The following is a 22,200-nucleotide window of genomic DNA, read 5'->3' as shown; positions in this document are numbered from 1 at the left end:
CCAGATAACTGGAAAGTTGATTGCTGCACAAAGGTTTTGGGATTATTGTGGAAAATATTGAGGAAACCCATTTTTGGGTAATGAAATGAATAATAGGAAATCATCTTTACATCTCTAGAGAACTGAAGTTTATTAAATGAAGACTGCTTGAACTTGAGTGTATATGAGAACTAGACAAACTCAAGGAACAGAGACCACCCTGTCCCTCCAGCAAAGATAAATGCTTAAAGTTCAGTTTTTGGTTTTGTAAAACTGTTTCTTCTTCTGGGAGAGCAGGTTTTCTTATTTTAAGGATTTGCAAAACAATACACAGACAAAGTGGCTGCATCTGCACTGCAGAATTAATGCAGTTTGATATCACTTTAACTGCTCTAGCTCAATGCTATGAAATTATGTGACTTGTAATTTTGTGAGATGTTTAGCTTTCCATGTCAGAGAGCCCTGGTGCCACAATAAACTACAAATCCCTGGATATGATGGAACCATGGCAATTAAAGCAGTGTCAGACTGCAGTATTTCTGCAGTGCAGATTAAGCCAGTATGTCTTGTTCTAAATGAGAATCTCCTATCTAAGAGTATCATTTCACTCTCTCACCTCCAATTTGCTTTTTTTCCTGGAGAGACTTGTGAAGGACTGAGAGGTGTCCAAGGAAGTCAAAATGACCCTGGTGATTTATTCAGCCAATACACCAAACAGTTCTCATCTTAATGCAGAGCAGGAAAAGCCTACAAAGGAATGTCTCTTAAAGGATGTTTCTTATTTAGGAGATACTTATTGAAAACATGTAGAAACCTAGATTCAAACTACACATCTAGTTCCATGCATTCAAGGTACTGGTGGACTTTAAAAAGATAGGTTCTTCCCTATACCGCATAGCAAATCTCTTTTGAAACTGAGTGTCTTACAGCAGTTTCTGAAAGCACATAAAATTCCTCCTTCTCCCCCAACTGGTGTTTCTACTGGCATTGATAAAGCCTTGGGCATGCTACAACTCTTTGAATCTCTTTCACTGCCATTATTGGACTAAATTTAGTTGACTTTCATTACATTGTTTCTCTGTTTTAAAAAACGCATTGTCCAACCAGAAGCTTCAGATTTAAAATTGAAGGAAGAGGTTTTAAAAAATAATTGTATTATATATATATAATCCCATTGCAGAAGAAATTGCCTATTTTCCATAATGTCTGATTAAAAAATTGTAGTTTCAATTGTTTTCAGCAATAAAAATTAGTTTTTACATTTGCATTTATTACTTGGCAAATATTCATAGAGAAAATACTCAATTCAACTTTTACTTATCTCTCTAGTGACCATCCATGTCTATGTTTGAATGAAGACAGTATTAATTGCCTTGCATAATACCTGGAACCTGCTTTGTTACTGAAGATTTTTGTCGGCACTGGTAAGTTTGATTTTTCTTGTTCTTCAGCAGTTTATATGGTCAAATAAACCATTTTGTTTAATCAAAAATGAAAACAATGAAACAGTATCACAGGGAAGGAAGTGTTCCGTCAAGTTTCCCCTCTTTTCTTTATGACCACTGACAGCAACTATGTAAGAATGGAACAATAATTTTGAGAAACTAGTTGTGATGATTTGTTCTGTTAATGTTTGCATATTTAATTACAGAATAATTTATGAGAGAACAATTTATGACCTGAACAAGGAAAATTTAGTATAAGCAGACATTCCCAGGCTTGTCTCCTCAGAGGCTCATCATGCCAGTAAAGAAAGGGTTCATATTCTGTCAAAGGTACTCTATATTTGTCTCTAAATGTTAAAAATCTAAGGATGGGAATTACTTAATGTTAGTTGCTGGGATAGCCTAGAATGAAAGACAAAATGTCTGTAAGTATCTGGAGAAAGAAGCAGTAATATTCCTTCATCCATAGCTGTGTGAAGGCTTGTTCTCACAGCAGGCTGTTGGAATATCATTCTCAACATACACAGCGAGGGCTTAAATTAAATGCTATAACACATTTAGTGCTATACAAGTCTGGTCCTGCCATTGGGCGGAATATATCAGCTTACACAGGATGCAGATATTGGCAGTGCTAGGAATTAACTAATTAAATCAATTAAGAGCTGGAGCAGACCGGCAGATTCAGCAGCTTCAAGCCGGCTTAGGGATTTACACGCACCACACCCCAAAATCGCCTGAAAGTCGCACCGGTAATTACACCTTTCTGGGTGACTATTTGGGCTAAACTGGGGCCATAGCATGCGGTTGACACGGTCACAACTGGGGCTGTGTCAATCACACACTATGGCCCCAATCTGGCTTAGACAGGGCTTTTAAACTGTCCCATTGGGTGGTCTATTTTGCCCCTAAATTGAAAATTAAGTTAGAAATGTTTCATTCTAAAGGGCAAACTCAATTTTTAACATAATTTTTGACAGAAGTGTTTAAGCAATGACTTTATTCCAGAATTAAGGACCGGTACAGATGGGCGCTTTATGCCAGCCTGGGCCCGAAATTAGGGCTAGATAGGGCTGGGCGTCCACATGTGTCCAGCTCTACTAGGGGTGCTTGTGTGCCATCATCTCCATTTACATGGGGCACACCATGATGACGCATGCTCATCAGAGTGCCCAAACAGCGCTCGCCAGAAGGGGCATCATCATGGTGCACAAGCACCATAAAGAAGCCCCTAGAGCAGCTTCTTTTTAGGGAGCGCGTTGGTGCCGTGTCGTGCGGCTGCCGCGGAACTGACCTAGCCCCTAAGTTGTTAGTTAAGTTATTAATTAATTAAATAAGAAGCGATGTTAAGGAGCTAACAAATTCCACATTTGCCAACTTTCCAAAAGCCTCAGCTAAAGGTAGTGTCTTTCCTCTGAATGAATGCCTGGAGGGTAATGGTCTGGATGAAGAAAACCAAATTGAAACTGAATCCAGACAAAACAAAGGTGCTTTCCATCAAGGGTCCTAATCTGGGAATAGAAGTGGATCAACCAGTTCTGGATGGGGTTACACTCTCCCCGAAGGACTGTGTTTACAGCTTGGGAGTGCTTCTGGATTTGTTTCTCCAAATGTCAGGACAGGTAAATGCGACAGTCACGAGTGCTTACTATCAGCTTCAGCTGATACTCCAGCTGTGCCCCTTCTTAGATCTGGAGGACCTAAAGATAGTGGTGCATGTGCTAGTAACCTCAAGGTTAGCCTTCTGCAGTGCTCTTTACATTGGACTAGCTTTGTGTCAAGTTCAGAAATTTCAGTTGGTTTAAAATATGGAAGCCAGATTGGTTACAGGGACATCCATATTACACCCATATTCTCAAGTCACTCCATTGGCTGCCAATCAGTTTCTGGCAAAGTACAAAGTATTGGTTTTGACCGTTAAAGCCCTACATGGTTTGAGTCCAGGTTATCTACAGGATTGCCTTCTCCTGTACAATCCATCCTAAACACTGAGGTCCTCTGGCTACAGCCTGCAAAAACCCAACTGGCAGCTAAAACCCAGAGGACCTTGCCATCGGCCGCCCCAAGACTGTGGAATAACCAACCAGAAGAGGTCCTACAACTAAACCAGCTGTCAGAATATAAAACACATTTGAAGTCCTATCTCATCTGACAGGCCTATCCAGGCAGTTTTTAATCATGAATTTTAAACATGAATTTTAAATTTAATTATTGTCCTACGTATTATAATATAAAAATTGTGTAGAGATTCAGCTTAATATGTGTATTTTATGTAATGATTGTGTTTTAACTATGTTGTAACCCACCTCAAGCCGTAAGGAGAGGCAAATAAGAAATATTATTATTATTATTATTATTATTATTATTATTATTATTATTATTTAATCAAAGCCTTATTCTCTTGAATTTTTGAAAACTGTTTCTTGCTTTTTGTTAGTCTGTTATTGTGGGGGGGAAACAATGTTTGATCCAGATCATAAGCCTGAAATCATTGCAAAGTCAAATAGTTATGTAAATTTTTATTTTTCTTCATGATTTGGGTATGCTAAATTAGTTAACCCCAAGAATAAAAGATTTTAAGACAGCCAACAGTAAGATACCTTTGAAGGGGTTGGTCTTTTTTAGCTCCAGGTGTCCCTCCTATTCTGTACACCAGAGACTTCATAAAGAAACACAGTCTGTCCCAGGAATCTGAATTGTGAATCTCCTAATCCTGAGACTCTTGCTAAGATCTATGCACGAATCGATAAGTAAAAGAAAGGGGAAGGGTAACAATGGGATTATAAGGAAGGGAGAAGGGGAAAGCAAGAAAAGTGTTTTTGGTGTCATAAATGAGAAAATGACTTCCAAAATGTCAAGCAGCTGCTTCCTTCTCTCTTGAGCTCAAGACAGGGATGGTGGGAGGTGGGACAAAAATCAGAAAAGGCATTTTTCAGGTTCATTATGTAATGGTTTTATGCAGGCTTTTAATTTAGGCTTAAATGGCAATTTAACATAAATGTCATAGTTAGGTTGTTCTCTTTCCACCTGAGTGCAAATGAATAAAGGTTTTAGCGTATTAATGATTAACTAAATGCATTAACCCTTTTCTATTAACTTTGATATACCTGGGAGCTAGAAGGTGGAACAATGGAAGAAGCTTCCTTTCATTTACACTGAGTCTTTGAAGATTATCTACCCTACACCCCTAAGAAAGGCTGCCATCTTCAGATAAGTAGAAGTTGGTGCCAGGTCACCAGTGTTGAAGTAATATTCAGCTGCAGTTCATGTGATGGGTTGGTGGGAAGACCAATGTGATTTAATGCTTCAAGCAACAAAATGTCTTGGGATTATCCACGTTTTGGCCTCCTGCAGTTTCTGCCTCTGCTTATTCTGCCCAGTTGCAAGAAGATGAATCGAAGTTTCCATTTTGAATTTTGTCATCAGTTCAAAATGGAACAGACTTGTTAATCCTTGGTTTGTCTGAACAAGGCCATGCTCAAAGTAAAGTTTTCTGTTCTGCTCCTGTTTTGTTTGAATAAACAATAAAGTAACTGTAGCTCACAGTATGGATTGGTTTAAAACAGAAGTGGAAACATGTAATCTTTTCTTTCCTTCCTCCCTGGAAGACGAAGAGGCTCTATGGTTTGTCAAAGGATGGATTGTTGAATTACAGCTTCCAGCATGACTCACAATTGCCTAGATTTGGCTAGGGCTTCTGGGGCTGAATCCACATGTGGGCTACATTCCAAGTTTCAGTGCAAAGTATCCTACATCAGATTGGCGCCTGTTAGTACCCACACAGCCATTATAATCCAAATTGAAATGGTTATTGGCCCATGCTATTTCCTTGCCAGAAATCAGTTTGGAGCAAAATGGCATTCTCTACCTTTCCTGCAGGCTCACTGTACTGGATTATTATTGGTCACATGATTGGATCAACTGCACTTTTTTTTCCTTCCCAGCATGCATTAAACCTATTAATCAATAGCCGTTCTTGTTTTCCACACGTTGCACTCCCCCACTGAATGGATAGCTCCCGCATTCAAATCTTCTTCTTCCCTTCATGTCCCAGAAAGTAAGCTTTAAATGTCTCCCAACAAACGCAGCCCAGAAAAGAAGAAAAAATAAAATAAAATGTTTCTTCTCTTCCTTTTCCCCTCTAAATCTTTCATTGAGTTCAGATTGGTGTCTTCCCCCAAGTCCTGTTCTCCAAGCACACACCCAACCCTCAGTTCCACCATATCCAGATTCAGAGCAAAGGACACACATCCAAAAACCTGTTTTTTCCCCAGGAAAGTCCAGAGTAAATGGGGACCTTTTTTTTAAAATCTCCTTAATGCTTAGAAGATGTGGATTCATTTTGAGAACATCTGTATGTCATGTGTACCTATATCACTGGATTTGAGGTGGATATGAATTTTTTGCTAGAATGGATGAGACCTGGGATATAGAGTCTCACAAGGTCTGTGAAACCACATGATTTCCAATCCTAGTTTGCCATATATCAGCTCATTCTGTAACTTTTTAAACTATGCCACTAAAAATTATCTCAGAAGAATTTGGCTTGGTGCTTTGCTATATGTAAATAAGCACCACATACTGCTGTGAGTCAAACAAAAAAAATGTTGGGAGCATGAACGAGCATAATCTCATGCAAAACTATCCTAAATTCTTTCAAGGAATGTTCCTTGTGCACAATACCTTTGCCATCAAAGTTCTTCTATGCACATCAAAGTCACAGCATGTATATACCAAAGCTTCTGGGATACAGTGTCAAAGAATTTATTTTTAAAAAGTTCCAGTCTCTTCATATATTTAACCATGCTGGAGCAGAGGAAGAAAAAATCCCCAGACGTTTTGTCATGGTCTTCCAGAGGGATATTAAGTGGTTAGAGGGATTGGAAGCCTAATCTCCATTCTTGAACTGTATCTCAAGCAGCAGTATAGGAATTTCCTTTCCTTCTCTATCTATAAGAGTTAGTGTTCATTTTAGAGATTGGCTGATTTCCAAGTCAGTGTTAACCTTTTGCTTAGTGTGAAATCCCACTTAAACAGCTAGATGGTCTGCCGGCATACAAGGAATAGAGCTTAGACCTGCTCCATGAGGGATTGCCGTGTTATGGGGGAAATGCAGTGGTCCTATTTGTTTCCCTCAGTATGTGTTGTAGAGCTGTTCAGAGTTGGGAAGTGGCATGAAATGAGTAAGAGGTGGACTGCAGCACTGGATAGGATGAACAAACAAGATGAAAGGCCACAAACTGATAAGGAAGTGATAAGACATTTTGTATGCAAAGCAATTTTTTGTATGTCTTCAGAATAACTGCAACTCTCTCTGCTGTCTGCATTACTTCCCTCCTTTTTCCACACCCTGGTACATAAAGTTGTGTATAAAAATTGCAACAAACACTGCTAACAATTCACATCACTTAAAAAGCTAAAATAAAGTTAAACTGTCAAAAGGTTTAAAAAGCCATTTAAAAGCATGTCCTTATGAAACAAAAAATATAGGCAATAGAGCTGATTGTTCAAAGCCCTTTCCCCATTAACAGTCATTTCCAAAGGGTCAGTTGAAACAAAGAAGTCCTAGACTCTACTGGGAGGTCAATTTGGAGGGGGGCAGTCTAAACTGTCTAGAAAGGGTTCCATATCTTAAGAGCAGCCACTGAGAAGACCCTCCCCATGGTCCCACCAGAGGTCTCAGAGAGGGTGCTGGGTCCAAAAGAGAGGCCTCCCCTGAAGTTCTCAAAACCCGTGTGGCTCATGTAATAAAGATAACTTTTTTTTCTCCAGAGTTTGGTGGCCCAGTTGAGGAATGTCTTATACAATGAGGCTCACCTGGCTTAAAACTGATCTCCTTTATGTCACTGTCAGTGTTAGTTGTTAATTGACACAACATTTTAAATACTTCTAAGCTGTCTATTATTTGCTGCTTAACAGTTGTGCTTTTGTGCTCAGTATTATTAACTGGGAAGGGTGAAATACCCTAAAGGCACCAGAACCTGTCTGATCTTGGAGGCTAAACAGGGTCAACCCTAGTTAGTATTTGGATGGAACAGTGCCAAAGAATACCAAGTGCTAGAGGATATATTTCAGAGGTAGGAACTGGTAAAACCACCTCTGAATATCCCCTGCCTATGAAAACCTTATGAAATTCATGGGATAATCATAGGTTGATAGGTGACCAAAAGGCACATGGACACACACACACACACACACACACACACACACACACACAACTCAACAGTGTGATGTGGCAGCTAAACAGCCAATGTGATTCTAGGCTGCATCAATAGAAGTATAGTGTTTAGATCAAATGAAGTAATAGTGCCACTCTACTCTGCTTTGGTCAAGTCTCACTTGTAATACTGTGTCCAGTTCTGGGCACCACAATTCAAAAAGGATATTGAGAAACTGGAGCATGTCCAGAGGAGGGCAACCAAAATGGTGAAGGGTCTGAAAAGCCTTATGAGTAGAGACTAAGGGAGCTGGGTATGTTGAGGCTGGGGAAGAAATGGTTAAGGGGTGATATGATAGCCCTTTTTAACCATTTGAAAGAGTGTCATATTCAAGGCAGAGCAAGATAGAGGACCAGACCCGTAGCAATGGATTCAAACTACCAGAAAAGAGATTCCACCTCAACATTAGGAAGAACGTCCTGTCAGTAAGAGTTATTTAACAGTGGAACACAGTCCCTTGAAGAGCAATGGAGGCTCCTCCTTTGGAGGTTTTTAAACAGAGACTGGTTGGCCATGTCAGGGGTGCTTTGATTCTGTGTTCCTGCATGGCAGGGGGTTGGACTGGATGGATCTGTGGTCACTTCCTGCTCTATGATTCTATTAACTGAATATCATATTTTTAATTTTTGTTACCTGCCCACCTCTTTCCAATTTATATTCACTTTTGCCCAGGTTTAGTTATTAAACCGGCCTAATTTTCACCTCATATTTGTGTGTGTGTGTGTGTGTGTGTGTGCGCGCGCGTGTGAATTTTTTGGTGCAGTTCTTGTTTGAATGCATTCTTCTATAGTCAGTCCTCTGTGTCCATGGAATCTTTATCCAAAGATTCAAGCATTCATGACTTGAAAATATTCAAAAGAAATATCAATTCCAAATAGCAAGCTTTAGGAGATTATCACATTGCTGTAGTCACAGAATGTAACTTTAAGAAGGCAGAGCTTATCACATTCACCCATCACCAGACAGCAGGCTGCCCATTTGCAACCCAAGATTCTCCAGGCTTCTATCGCATCTTTTCATGAAGGGAATTTTCCCATTCTCGAAGAAGCTTCAGCAGAAGCCCAGGTTGCAAACAGGCTGCCTGCTGCCCAGTGGCAAGTGAATGCAATAAGATTCATCTTCTTAAAGTTACATCCCACATCTATGTTGAGAGCCAAGGTAACATGATAATCTCCTAAATTTTAAAATTTTATATAAGGGACATCATTTTACTATACCATTGTATATAATGGGAATTAAGCATCCATAGATTTGGTGTCCACGGGAGCCTTTTATAAATAAAGGTTAATAATAATCCTGGAATTTGCTTAGTAATGTGCATATCCTGGAGATAATAATAATAATAATAATAATAATAATAATAATAATAATTTGTTTTTATTGTTACTATTATTTCCTACCCACCTCTTCCTGGATCTATTCAGGGAACAATAGATCAAAATGCATCAACAAATAGAAACATAATACAGTTAAAAGTATGAAATGCAAATAGTTCAGATTCAGCCTATTTAGTGCAAAAATTAACACAAAATGTCAAGTATAGCAGATTCATCATACATGCCCTGTGAATTATTTTTAATATACACACACATACATATAAAGGTAATGCAAACCCCAAAACATTGTGAGAGAGTCTTCTGTTTATGTGGAAGGAATATTGCAAATGAATTTGATATCTGCAGTTCTGAAACTGCATGAAAACTACATTGTTTTTAAAGACCTCCGTATAATGGGAAGGACTTATTCTAATGAAGAAGCGAGTTACTGGATATCTTGAAATCACTCTTCTCCAGTATGTACATCCATTTCTGCATGCATGTATGCTTAGAGATTCAGCCCCCTTTTATTAAGAAAATTCCTATTGTTTACTGTACAATTTAATGAGCTCTTGGGAACATTTACAAAGGAAAAGTCATTTAAATCATACCCTCTCTTATGAACCCTTTTGAGGCTGAATTGTGGGCCATTACATTCAACGCAATATAACTTAGTCTTTATTAGCTTCCATTCATTGCTTTAATAAAAACTTCATTTTGAAACACTTAGGGTCACCACTCAGCTAATTTAATAAGCTGAGCCTTCCAGAAGACAAGCTTTCCAGAATCTATCCACCTAACAATGTATTTTTTTTAAAAAACAGCTAAGACGTATATGAATAAATTAAATGGATCAGAAATGTAAGGCTTGTAATGAGTAGAGTGACTACTCAGTTTTTTTCTAATGAGAAAAGACAAAACTAGACCTGGTGTGACTGATTTGGGGGGGGGCAATATGTGTGTGTATATGTGTGTGTGTAATTACATATGGCACATAAATGGGGAGGCACTTGGGGAACTAGTAGGTTCCCAGCCTTTTTAATCTCACTTTCATTGTAGGAAACATCTATATATGCCACATCATCTATCCTCAGTTTCAAGGCTAGGTAGATGATAGGTTACTGGCTTATCACCACTGTTAAAGTAAGATTCAGCAGCCAATTTTATTTGGCTTCTGGAATTAGGAAGAAAAACTCTTTTTCTTTTTGCCTTGGGCAGCTCATTGTTTTGGGTCTTACCATTTATTATTTTCAAAGTTTGCATTGTTTTCATTAATGTGCTAATTTATATTATATGAGTGTATTGTGTGCTGTAGATAAGAATTAAGTAATTAGTACCTGTGTGTCCTGATACAAGGAAGCGTCTGGGAACTTTTTTTAGAAAACCTAAAATCATGCCAATGAGCTGTTTGACAAGAAAGGAGTGGAGATTAGCCTCCTGTTTGCCTCTTGAAGATTTAATCATTAGAAGTGCTATTGTGGTCACAAACTGCTCTGTACACATCGCTCCAGTTGCTTGATATAGTAGGGGAAACACATGTACAGCACCAAATTGCACACACTATTCCCCATGATTCTAGCGACACACAATGCAGCCTGCTTTTGAGATCTGGATCAAAGCAACAGATAATGTAATATCCTTTCCCCTAGATTTGTGTCTTCTACTATCCACATTGGCCATAAATTTGCAGAGACAAATTTATCTGGTCATATGAATTGAAATGTTAATGCCCAATTAAGCATTGTTTTCCTGGTTTGAGATATATTTATAATATACAAGCATTTTCTACTGAGGAGAAGAGAAACGTTAGCATCTGGCAACCACACCTTGATTCATTCTAGCCTCCAGAGTCACGGTATGGTGCATTAATTTCTCAGTTTGTAATTTGCCAGCTGCATTTAATGGAACCAATTGTCATTACATCTGTTATATGGTTCAAAGAGCTGCTTTAGTTGCCAAAGGGAGCCTGCTTCAGACAAATTCAGAGAGGGTGCTAATACACTTCTCTTGAAGTATTAGATAACTAAGGAAGGCTCAATTTTGGGGGAGAAATAGCAAACAGATTATTTTTGTGGAACTAAATTCTGTATTCATGGCTTACCACTGTTATGTTTCAAATTAAAAGCATTGTGAGATCCATGCCCTGGAAATATATATTGATTTTATGTCACTTTAGATCATTATAACAAATGATTTGGAAAGACAAACAATCTGGAATATTTTTATTGTCCTGACAGACATCTTTAGCAAATCTATCAATTCTTTTAAAATGGCAGGAGGTTATAAATGAAAGATATTAAAGATGGAAGGTCATGTAACTGAATGTTCCATGGATTCCTTTCCATTCCATGGATCTAGGTATTGAATTATGGAACAGACTTCTTTGCCACTGCAGCTCGGTATGCCTTTTGCATAAATTTAATTCTCATAAAATCTGTAATCATTGTATAGTATTTGCAAGGTTCCAAAATGACAGCCACTTTCAGTTTTTTTAAAAAAAAGGTTTTCCTCATGGGCCACAGAAAATTTGAAATGGTCTGCTACACTTTGAAGTTCTAAGCATCAGCCATATGAGAATTATAAAGCATTAATCCTGAAAAGTTTTTGCCTGACACTCATGAAATAGCATACCTGTGTGAAAAGTGACTCAGTTTTACTTCCTCGGGCAATGTCTTTTTCAGATGTAGCTTCAGAAATATCATGCATCATGTCATATTGAAAATATGATCTTGGAATGACTAGATCCTTTTGCAATTATTGAAGTCTATATTATAACTCTATTTATGTGGAAAGTTTCAATGACTTTCTTTTTCTTAAAAAAAAAAATCTTATAGTGGAGATTATATTCTGACTGCTTAAAACAGCCTCAAAAATAAAATTAAAATGCTTGTTTTCCTGTGACTCCATTAACTCTCCCCCAAAAGAGTTCAGTACATTTGGGTAAGTGTATATATTCAATTATGTAATCATACAATTAAACTTCTACAGAAGGGGGGTGGGGGTTAGTCCAACTTGCTGTTCATTAATTGATATAGATCCACTGCACATAACTTTGGCTCCTACTTCTTCATGACAATGGATGTTTTCATTTGTGCAAAGTGAAGGTGTGAGAAGGTATTGTTGGAAAGATGACCCCCCCACACACACACACCACGTGTGTGTTAAATCCTTGCCCTTCCTAGCTTTTTCAAAAAGCCAGCGGGGAATGGCTCAGTGTTTAATACTTTGCTAAAACAAGGCCAAGCTCCAGCATGCATGAAGAAGGAATAAATACACTTATCCCTCCATATTCACTAGGGTTAGGGGCAGAAGACCCCCGTGAATATGGAAAACATGCAAATAACAAAAACACCATGTTTTTACTGAGATGACACCTCTCTAGGTATCTCTGGGTCCTCCAGTGCAACTCTGTGGTTGATGTCCGACAGACACTGACCATAGAACTTCCCTGGAGGAGCTACAAAGGCCTTGTAGAGTATTATCTCTAGGAATCTCTAGGGCTTTCAGTGCAACTTTTAGTTAAAGTTGACCATAGAGTTGCGCTGGAGGACCTATATATTCCTAGAGAGAACATATTAATCAAATCCGTGAATAATAATCAAATCCGCAAATATCAAAGCCACAAATATGGAGGGATGACTGTAAAACAATTACTATAAAAGCTCTCCCTGGATCCCAACATATTTGATAATTATCAGTCTCCAACATTTCATGTTTTAGCTATGTATTGGAGCATATGGTGGCCTCTCAGTTCCAGGAGTATCTCGATGAGACAGCTCATAACTTTGATCTTCTTGGTGGGGGCCTACATCAGGAATTAGACACAGGAAGCTTGTCCTTTTTGGTTTCTGCTGGGGTTCTTAGTGCCTTATGATACTGTTGAGTGACCTTCATATCCTTGCTGGGTGGCATATGGAGACATTGTTATACAGTGGCTTTTTTCCTTCCCAGAGGGTGGATTGATAAGGTGGTGCTGGGGAACTACTGTGTGACTGCTTCTTCATTGGCCTGCACCCCACACTGTATTTGGGGTCACCATGTTTCATATTTCATATTTGGAACCAGCCTGTTCTTGAGGTAGCATGATGACTTTTAGGATCACTAGGACAAGTTCCCAGGAGAAAAAAGAACAAGACTCAAGGCATGTGGACAATCCAGATAATAATACAACCAAAGCTAAATGGGTGAACTAATTGTTCCCCCCCCCCCATGTCATCTGTATTTCCTCTTGCACACTGAGAGAAAGGATCTCCTTGTACCCAGTGCAATAAGCTAGCTCTCTGCCTGCCCTCTGCCATTTTTCCAGCTACCTCATCCTGTCTGGTCAAACTGGGGTTGCCCTGATCACTGTTTTTGTCACCTTAAAGTTAAAGTCACCATACAGTCCAGAATCTCATTATCAATTTCCAGGAAAGAGTGTCCACACTTTCATACTTTACGAGATAGCACACCCCCAGAGGATAGGGGTATAAATATGGATCTCAAAAACCTAGTTTCTGTGCATTTACAGTATGCATACAGTTTCCCCAGGCTGAATTCCATGTATGAAACTGTGCCACCCTCAGACCTCCCAGCTTTCTGTGATCTACTCTTTGGACAGATAATTATCACTCCCATTTCATCCCCTCAAGCTCTGCAATCCTGTTTCCATATTTCCATTATGATTAGGTCTGAATGCTGTATCTTTGTGAATTGGTATTGTGTGTGTGCTTGCACTTTGCATTTTTCTAAATAAAACTCTCTTAATTCATCCAGAGCTGGCGTTCTCAGTTATTACTGGTTTATACAAGTGCAAACAGTCCTAAAGGTTACCCAACCTCTTGCAAAGTTAATTTCCCTAACATTTGGATTAAAGCTGATAGTTATTGGAAACCCCCCCCCCCCCGTTTTCTGTGAGCAACAATTTCTATCCCCCATGCTGTTTAACATATACATGAAACCACTGGAGAAACTCATATGGAGCCAGAGCCACCACTATATAGCTGATGCTTAACTCTACCACTCCTTCTCATTACATTTCACAGAAGCTGTTTTGGTCTTAAACTGTCCTTAGTAATGGACTGGATGAAAGTGAACAAATTGAAACTTAATCCGTAGAAGGTGGAAGTGCTTGTGGTCAGTTGAAAGGCAGATAAGGGAATAGGGATTCAGTTTGTGCTGGTTATAAATCCCCTGAAGACTGGGTGTGCTGCTGGATTCAACCGTGAATCTGGAACCTGAGGTGTCAGTAGCGTCCAAGAGTGTATTTGCACAGTTAAGCCTTGATTGCCAGCTGCATCCATTCCTTTAGACATCAGACCTGGCCACAGTATCACATGCCTTCGTTTCATGTAGCATGATCTGCAGATGGTAACCTTTGATGATTGTTCAGAAATTTCAGCTAATTCAAACAGTTTCAGCCAGATTGTTAATTGTGGCTGGCTACAGGGAGTACACAACCCCCTTGTTGTAACAGCACCAGTGCCTGCCTGTTTCCATGCAGAAATCAAAGTCTGATTCACACAGCTTTATAACGTGACTTACCGCTCCCGAATTGAAGCCTAATTTGGGGTGCATCCTGGTCCTATCGCATAGCTTTTGGCTCCCAATCCACCATCTGAGTACAGCCTGGCTGCAGTCCACATCCCTTAATGCAGTTCTGTGGCCACTTTTCAAAGTCAGAAAGCTCCCAACTTTGAAAAATGGCCACTGAAATGCATTAAGAGATGCAGGCTGCAGCCAGTCTGTATTTGGATGGTGGATTGTGAGAGAAAAGTCGTGTGATAGGACCAGGATGCAGCCCAAATTAGGCTTCAATTCATGAGTGGTAAATTGCATTATAAAAGCTGTGAAATAAGCTCCCATTAAAGCACTATATTGCTCTTATCCTGGTTTTTTATAGGACCATATTCACCCACACGAACCTTCTCTTTCCCATCCACCATTTGGTAAGATCACAGGAGACAGAGAAGAAACCTGTGCTCCTGCCAAATGGTGGGTGGGAAAGAGAAGGTTCATGTGAGGGAATATGGTTTTATAAAAAACCTGGATCAGAGCAGTATAGTCTGGGTGTTTGTTGTTGTTTTACATTATTTTAACTGGCTTCAATTTTATGGCAGTTCAATTGCTTTTTATCATTTGTATGCTGTTAATTTTTAACTTTGCTTGTTTTGACTATTGTAAGGCTCTTTGAGTCTCAAACTGGGAAAAAGAAAAGATATACATTGTTGGATACTTGTGAAATATCGACTTTATATCTGGTATGACTTCAATGGAAGACATGCTTTTGCTCACATAAGAGTTCCTTTCATCTGGTTTGGCTCTGGTGAGGTTTTTTGATTTATAGAGTTGCGTCAGGGACGTAGCTAGGATTTTAGGAAGGGGGGGGTCCAGACTAAGTGCCACCATTATAATGGGGCTTGAGTGCGGCGGCGCAGCAGCACACACCATTCATTTTTCTAATGGAAGGGGGGGTCCGGACCCCCCAGACCCCCCCCCCCGGCTACGTCCCTGGTTGCGTGAAGTTACGTGTCTCTTCGGGCTGTAAAATTTCTGGCCATGACTGTGCAGTTCTTCTTGCACTGATCTTGTTCAGGCTCATGAAAACAACTAGGAGTTGTTCTGTTTTGACTACTATGTTTAGAAAGTTTTAATTGCTTTTTGTTTGTAATAATAATTTCTGCTGCTGTTGTATTTTACTTCTCTTTTGAGGTCAAACCACACCATAATTTTGTTTCTAAGAAAATTATTTGTGTGATAATTCATATTGAATTCTTACTTAAATTTCAAAGGCTGCATACCCAGTCATGGCTGCAGTGTAATTGCATAAGTAGTTAGAAAAAAGAAATTTATGCATTTTCAGCAATATGCTGAAAGCAGCAAGAGACCTCTCCCTTACTATGAGTGAGATAAATCAAAACTTTACAGCATAGCCTCCCTGTAGACTTTAGATTGGTCACTTTATTTAAAACATACTGATGTCCATTTTTTTTAATAGGCATACCCAGCATGTCAGATTTGGATTCTAAAAATATGGTTTCTTTTTGCAAATAAGGAGGGAAATACACTCCTTTGAGACATCCTGAGCTCTTGTCTTACCTCATTACATGCAAGCCAGAGAAGAAAGGGAACTCTGGCAGCCTTTTAAACAGCCTGGCAAACAGCAGGACAGTTGTGGTCTCCCTTTCCAAGTTTATTTTATGTGCTAAGCTAATGATCACATTTACATTTTTCAAATGTAAAGATAAATCTTACAGGGGAATGGTATGTCTGCACCTGAAACTGCAGGAAAATGAATGCAGTGATTATATTGCAATATCACAGAAGTCTTGGCACCCACCACCCACCCAAATTCATCAGTGTGGAAAGATCCAAGATGAACATTTTAAAAAGAGAGAAAAGAGAGAAAAGAAATCATGAAAAATGTGGCAATCTAAATGGCACAGCTGCGTTGTTCAAAGCACATGTCAACAATTACTGCCACACTGATCTATGGTATAATAATTGGCTACCTCCACTATTCCCACTAGCAAAAGAGGCAGCTAATTCCCTGAGTCTGAAGGAAAGAAAGAAGAAGTAGAGCAGAAGGAATAGTTGCAGATGGCACCAAGCATCATACTACTTACCACTGAATTTGATTGTATATTCCTGCACCACAGGGGTTGGACTGGATGATCCTTGTGGTCTGTTCCAACTCTATGATTTTGTGGTTCTATGAATCATATTGTCTTGTGAAGAATAAAATAGCCATTGCAGAGAGCAGTATCCACTGTCCCACTAAACTGGCCAAAAGAGCCCCCCTGAGGCTGGGGGGGGGGGGGGGGGGGGTTAGTTAGTATTAGAATGTGTGCAGTGTGCTAGGAAACCATTGCTTCTGTTCACTCCACTGTGCACAATTTGTGCATATATTCCAATTCTGCTGTTCCTCTTTCCAATTTTCCTTTGAAGTTTGGTTGTTGTTGTTGTTAAAGGACTGCTGTTTTGAAGTTCGCTCTTCTGAGAAACAGCAGAAGTATTTTGGAGTTAGGATTTCCCCCCCTAAAAAATCCTAAATCTATTTAGATTTAGAGGTCAGGGCTCAATTCCCTGCTTGGACATGGAAACTCACTGTTTGACTTTGGGTGACCCACGCACTCTCAGCACCTGAAATCTCTGTGATATGTTCACATTAGTGTCTCTATAAGTCAGAAATGACTTGAAGGCACACCACCACCACAACAAATGTGGGTTGAGTATCCGTATTTTAAATGCTTAGGACCAGAAGTATTTGAGAATTAGGATTTTTTTTTTTCAGATTTTGGAATACAAGTATCATAGCAAGTACCTGTACTGTATTTATGAGCCTATAAAGAGGTATGAGAGCTGCAAGGATGTAGAGAAATGTGGCTGGAGGAAGATGCAAGGATATGTGAAATAAATAAATAATGTATTTCTTTCCCACCTCTCCTCAAGGCTCAAGGGGGGGGGGAGGCTTGATGTGAATCCACACCTTCTGCCATTTCACAGTTCCTCATGTTTCTCTTCAGCCTTGCAAAAACAATACAGGTACATAGTACACTACTTGTACAGTGCATTACAAAATCCAAAATATTCAAAATTCAAAGCCACGAAGCAAAGTGGTGATCAAAAAGTTCCATATTTTGGAACATTCCAATCCAGATTTTGGATTTACAGAGAAGGAATACTCAGTCTGTACAGCACTGTGTTAGTTCAGGAAACTATTTCCATATGATCTCCACAACAGTGGTAAAGAAAGAGAAGACAGTGGTAGGGAATTATGGTTTGCCAGTGAAAGAGCCCAGGTGTGCTAGGGAAGTGATGGAACACTACTTTTAACACAAGATGAAGTAAATAGGCAAGTTTAATCCATGCTCAAATTACAGCAACAAAGCCATTATTCCTGTCTTAAAATATTTCATTTTACTGCAATGTAGGCAAATCAATTTTCCTAGATTTGGTGTGTGTCTTTTCCTGTATCATTTTCTAACTAATATAACAAAATTAAAACTATTATAAATATTTTAATCATAACAATTCATTACTTTAGAATTATAAGTTGATAGTAAATAAAACCTTCTGGCCAGAAAATGTTCCTTTGTTTCTGCTGCAACTAGGTGTTCAGTCAGAAGTAACTTGCTCCAATGCAACAACTGGAACAATTTAAGAATATGATCACCAGAGTGAACTTACAAGGCAGAGGGAGAAGAGCCAGTCATTTCATACTGGAAAGTTTTCTATGAAATTGTTCACTGAATGAGCAGAATGTTGGACTAGAAAAGCCTTTGGCCTAATCCAGCACAACTCTTCTTACATCCATATGTATGAACTTTCCTATAAAAGAAATCCTAAATTAAAAGAATCCAACAGCTACATGATCGATTGTTATCTGCTTTCTTAAGCACAAAATGAGTAGAATTTCTCTCAAATGTCTGTGGATAATGCACAATGGATTCTAATACATTTTGAAATGAAAATTGTTTGTTGTGACTAATGTGAAATATTGAAACATTTGTGGAAATTTTTGCTGAATAAACTTGTGTACAGTTGTTGATGCTCATTTTGAAAGAAACTAGATATGAATAAGTGCCTTTCTCTAAGGCACCATATAAACATGATGTGGTGTCACAGTTCTTCATTGTCTTCTTGAGGTTTATTGCTGTTAGAAATGTCAGAAAAGAGCAGCTCAATGGTTTTTTTTCCTCTCCTTCCTACCTGCTTGGATATTCTTGAGGTTCTTACTTTTTAGGACAGTTCATTTCACACTCTTGCTCCTATCCCCTGTAAAGAATCACTTCCAACAACTTTATTTCTGAGCCTTATGGTGAAGTCACAGGGCGAATTGGCAGAATCCAATTTACCCTTTCCTAACAGAATCAACACCTACTAATAGAGTGTTTGTATGTCAGCAGACATTATGAGCACTGTCAATCTTGCTTCAGGATTTAGATTCATGGAAAAATACTATCCAGTGGAAGTTCACTTAGATAAATCTAGTATTTTTGCTATTGCAAATAAGCAATGAATCTTTTTTTAAATGAAATTTGGTTATTTTAAAGCACTATATTTCAGTAATATCCAAAATGTTAGCAAAAGGCTGCATAAATGAGTGAGACCCTTTATTTACAAGGCTGCGCTTAAGAATAAAAAACAATAGGTATAAGAGTGAGGACTTCTATGATGCTCCTCTCAAACATTTAACTAATTGGAGTGGGGATTGTTCCCATACTTAGGGACCTGGATAAGAGCACCCAAAAACATTGCTTTTTAAATGGCTTTCCTTTCTGAGATTTAATTGATCCGATAAGTTGAATAAATTTAGTCTGTTACTCACCGTAATGTTTATTTGTCTGACTGGTTTTAATGCTACTTTTGTTTCTTAATTTCTTATTTCTTTTTAAATTTTGTGTTGTTGTGTTTTATTTTATTATTCTAACCCTGAGTGGGGTTTTACCGTTAAGACCAACGTTAAGTGTTTTAAACAAGCAGACAAACAAGGCTGTAATCCTCAAAGCCTTCCTGGGACCATAGTAAGAGCCAGATATCACCATCCAAAACTATTAAATCATCTTTGAGGTTTGATATATAGGTGATTTGCTCCTATCACCCCACCAAACAACAACAACAACAACAACAACAATAATAGCAACTTTTAAACAAAAGTGAAATATAATCGTGTAATATCTGGTATTTAATAAAGGAATATCACTCTTTATTGCTTGAAATTAATTACCTGAAAAACATGTGTAATGCTCAAAGAACAAATAGTACCAGGCATATATGATTATGCAGAAAACAGCAATCAGATCCTCAACAAAAAGGTGGCTTTACTGTGACACAGTTCTGCTTTCTTTTGATCAAAGTCTCTTTTGAGATCACAGCCATCTCTGCTGGGCAGGTGAACAGGCAGACATAAGGTAGTCCTTCACCCTTTCTTGCTATTCACAACTTCTTTTCCATCCAGAGATTTCTATTTCCACTTCATGTTCTCTCCTTTCATCAGGAATGAAAAAGAGAATGACACATCTTGGATGTTTGCACGGTAATAAGTTTTACTTTAGTTAAACTCATGCCTTTAGGAATACTAATGTCTTATTTGTTTTTCCTAAAGATCTAAAGAAGCTTTGTAAGTCTTCTAGACAAGCGGATGTTTTAGTAGCTCTTAGTTTGTTTTAAATGAATCTGTCTGAAATTATGCTGCCCCTCCCCATATGTTTATTTCCTAAATGGAAATGCCATTCAGAGGGTTTCTTTTCAAAAGAGAAACTTAGTAATTGTTTGTTTTTAGTGGCTAGTTGAGAGAATGTCATGAACACCTTTTAAAGATAATACAGTTTGTGGACAATCAACAGCACATGGGACTTCATTTCCTTTATCTCTTCTAAACATGTTTGTGCAATTATCTTTATTTTGCTTATGTTGTTATTTTTTTCTTATCCTAATACCCTTTTTGCCCAGCCGTCCTAGCTACTGTGCCTGCAAGCAATGGCAGTTACAGTCTGCCCAGGCTCAAATCAAACAGATGCTTAAATGTAATAATATTCAGCTCTACTTATGGCAGTAATTGAACAGGTGTGAAGTAGGAAGCAAAAACAGACCACATTTGACTTGTGTCTTGCTCGCTCTTGGCCTGTGCTGTTAATTAAGATGAATTCTGCTGTTACTGAAAGTTAGATACATTAAGCGACAAGCATGTTTTATCATATCTAGGGTTGAAAGAATTATGGACAAGGCTATCAATGGAGATTGTCGCATCCAGGAATCCCAGTGGGAGAGACACGGGATCTAAAAGACGAAAACAGATGTTATCGCATTATCAATGTCCAGACTGTAGGCAGCCTGTATCCACTTGACCAGCTCATCTGCAACCTGGACTTCTCCTGCAGTTTTTTTAAGCACAGGAAAATCTCATTCTTGAAAATGCTGTGGGAGAAGTCCAGATTGCAGATAGGCTGCTCAAGTGAATACTGGATGCCTACAGCCCGAACATGGGTAACTGTAATAACATCCATTTTTGTCTTTTAGATCCCATGTCTCTCCTGCCAGGATTCCTGGGTGTGATAATCTCCAATGATTACTGGGAATGATGGCTGTTTATTGTCTTCAGCGTCAACATCACAGGAAGTATGCTGTGATGTAGACTAGAGCCAATTAGTTTGGACTCAAGTCAGACTCAAATTGCTTCAATGACTCTACTTGGCAATAAATGATACACTGACTGGACTTGAGGCGACTCACAACTTATATATTTTTAGTGACTGACTTGATTACATTATTCACTTTGAGCAGCAAGCAAAACCTGTCCCCAGAGTGCTGGGCAGGTTTTTCAGAGGGTAACAGCAAATGTGTTAGGCAATGGTCTTGAAGTGGAAACTTTTCAAAAGCTTTAGAAGGCCCCTCTGATGTGCAGCAGGGACAGGCTGCCAAGCAGACTTCAACCCCAATGGTTAACGCATTTTCTTCACAAGGAATGCACCCTGCCTCCCTTTTTTCTGTTAAAAGTTGGTGCTAAGACTTGAGACTTGGAAGTATAGTGGATCATCTTTATCTGCGGGTTTGAGCATCCATGGATGACAAGCCCACATTGTCTCCAATGGCAATGTGCATACAGCTGCACCACCTTTGGACACAAAAATCCCTTCCCTCCCTCCCTCCCTTTCTCTCAGCACTGGCTTGACTTTGGGGGTGGAGTCTGCCACCCAGTCAGCTGAGGCTGAGGCTGGGGCCAGGGCTTGAGTCTCTGCACCCGGGATGGTGCCTCTGAGACTCAATCCCCAGTTGTGGCACTGGCTCCCTCTGGCCAGTGAGGATCCTCCTAATCAAGCTCCAGAGGTCTATTGGCTGGAGGGAGCCAGCACCAGGGCTGGGACTTGAGTCTCAGAGCCCAGAGGCTTCATCCCGGGTGCTAGGCCTGGGGACAGGAGCTTTGAGACTCAAACCCCAACACCAGTCCCAGCCCCGGCTGACTGGGTGGCAGGCTACACCCCTGAAGTCAAACCCGTGCAGATTGTTTTCTACATCCATGGAGTTTGGTCTCCACGGAAGGGGCAGAATTGATCCCGGTGGATACCAAGGTCCCACTGTAGAGACCTAAGACTTGACTTAAAACTTGGCTTAAAAGACTTGAGTAAATTTTAATTGGATTTGATATATAATACATTGTTTTTACATGTTGTAACCCGCCTTGATTCCCCGTGAAAAGGCAGGCTATAAATATTATTATTATTATTATTATTATTATTATTATTATTATTATTATTATTATTATTA

General features: G+C 39.1%; 1 protein-coding gene across 1 annotated transcript in view; it reads left to right on the top strand.

Annotated features, from left to right (window-relative positions):
* The window catches only part of TENM3 (teneurin transmembrane protein 3), a 1,412,274-nt gene that overhangs the window by 398,212 nt on the left and 991,862 nt on the right, over window positions 1-22,200 (top strand). Inside the window, exon 4 of the mRNA XM_042468494.1 lies at window positions 1,309-1,403. The gene's annotated coding sequence lies outside the window, so the exon portion shown is untranslated. The remainder of the gene's footprint in view (window positions 1-1,308; window positions 1,404-22,200) is intronic.

Source organism: Sceloporus undulatus, chromosome 5 (assembly GCF_019175285.1).
Source record: "Sceloporus undulatus isolate JIND9_A2432 ecotype Alabama chromosome 5, SceUnd_v1.1, whole genome shotgun sequence".
NCBI lineage: Eukaryota > Metazoa > Chordata > Lepidosauria > Squamata > Phrynosomatidae > Sceloporus > Sceloporus undulatus.
The sequence above is the reverse complement of the archived record's forward strand: the minus strand, read 5'-3'. Positions and strand labels throughout refer to the sequence as shown.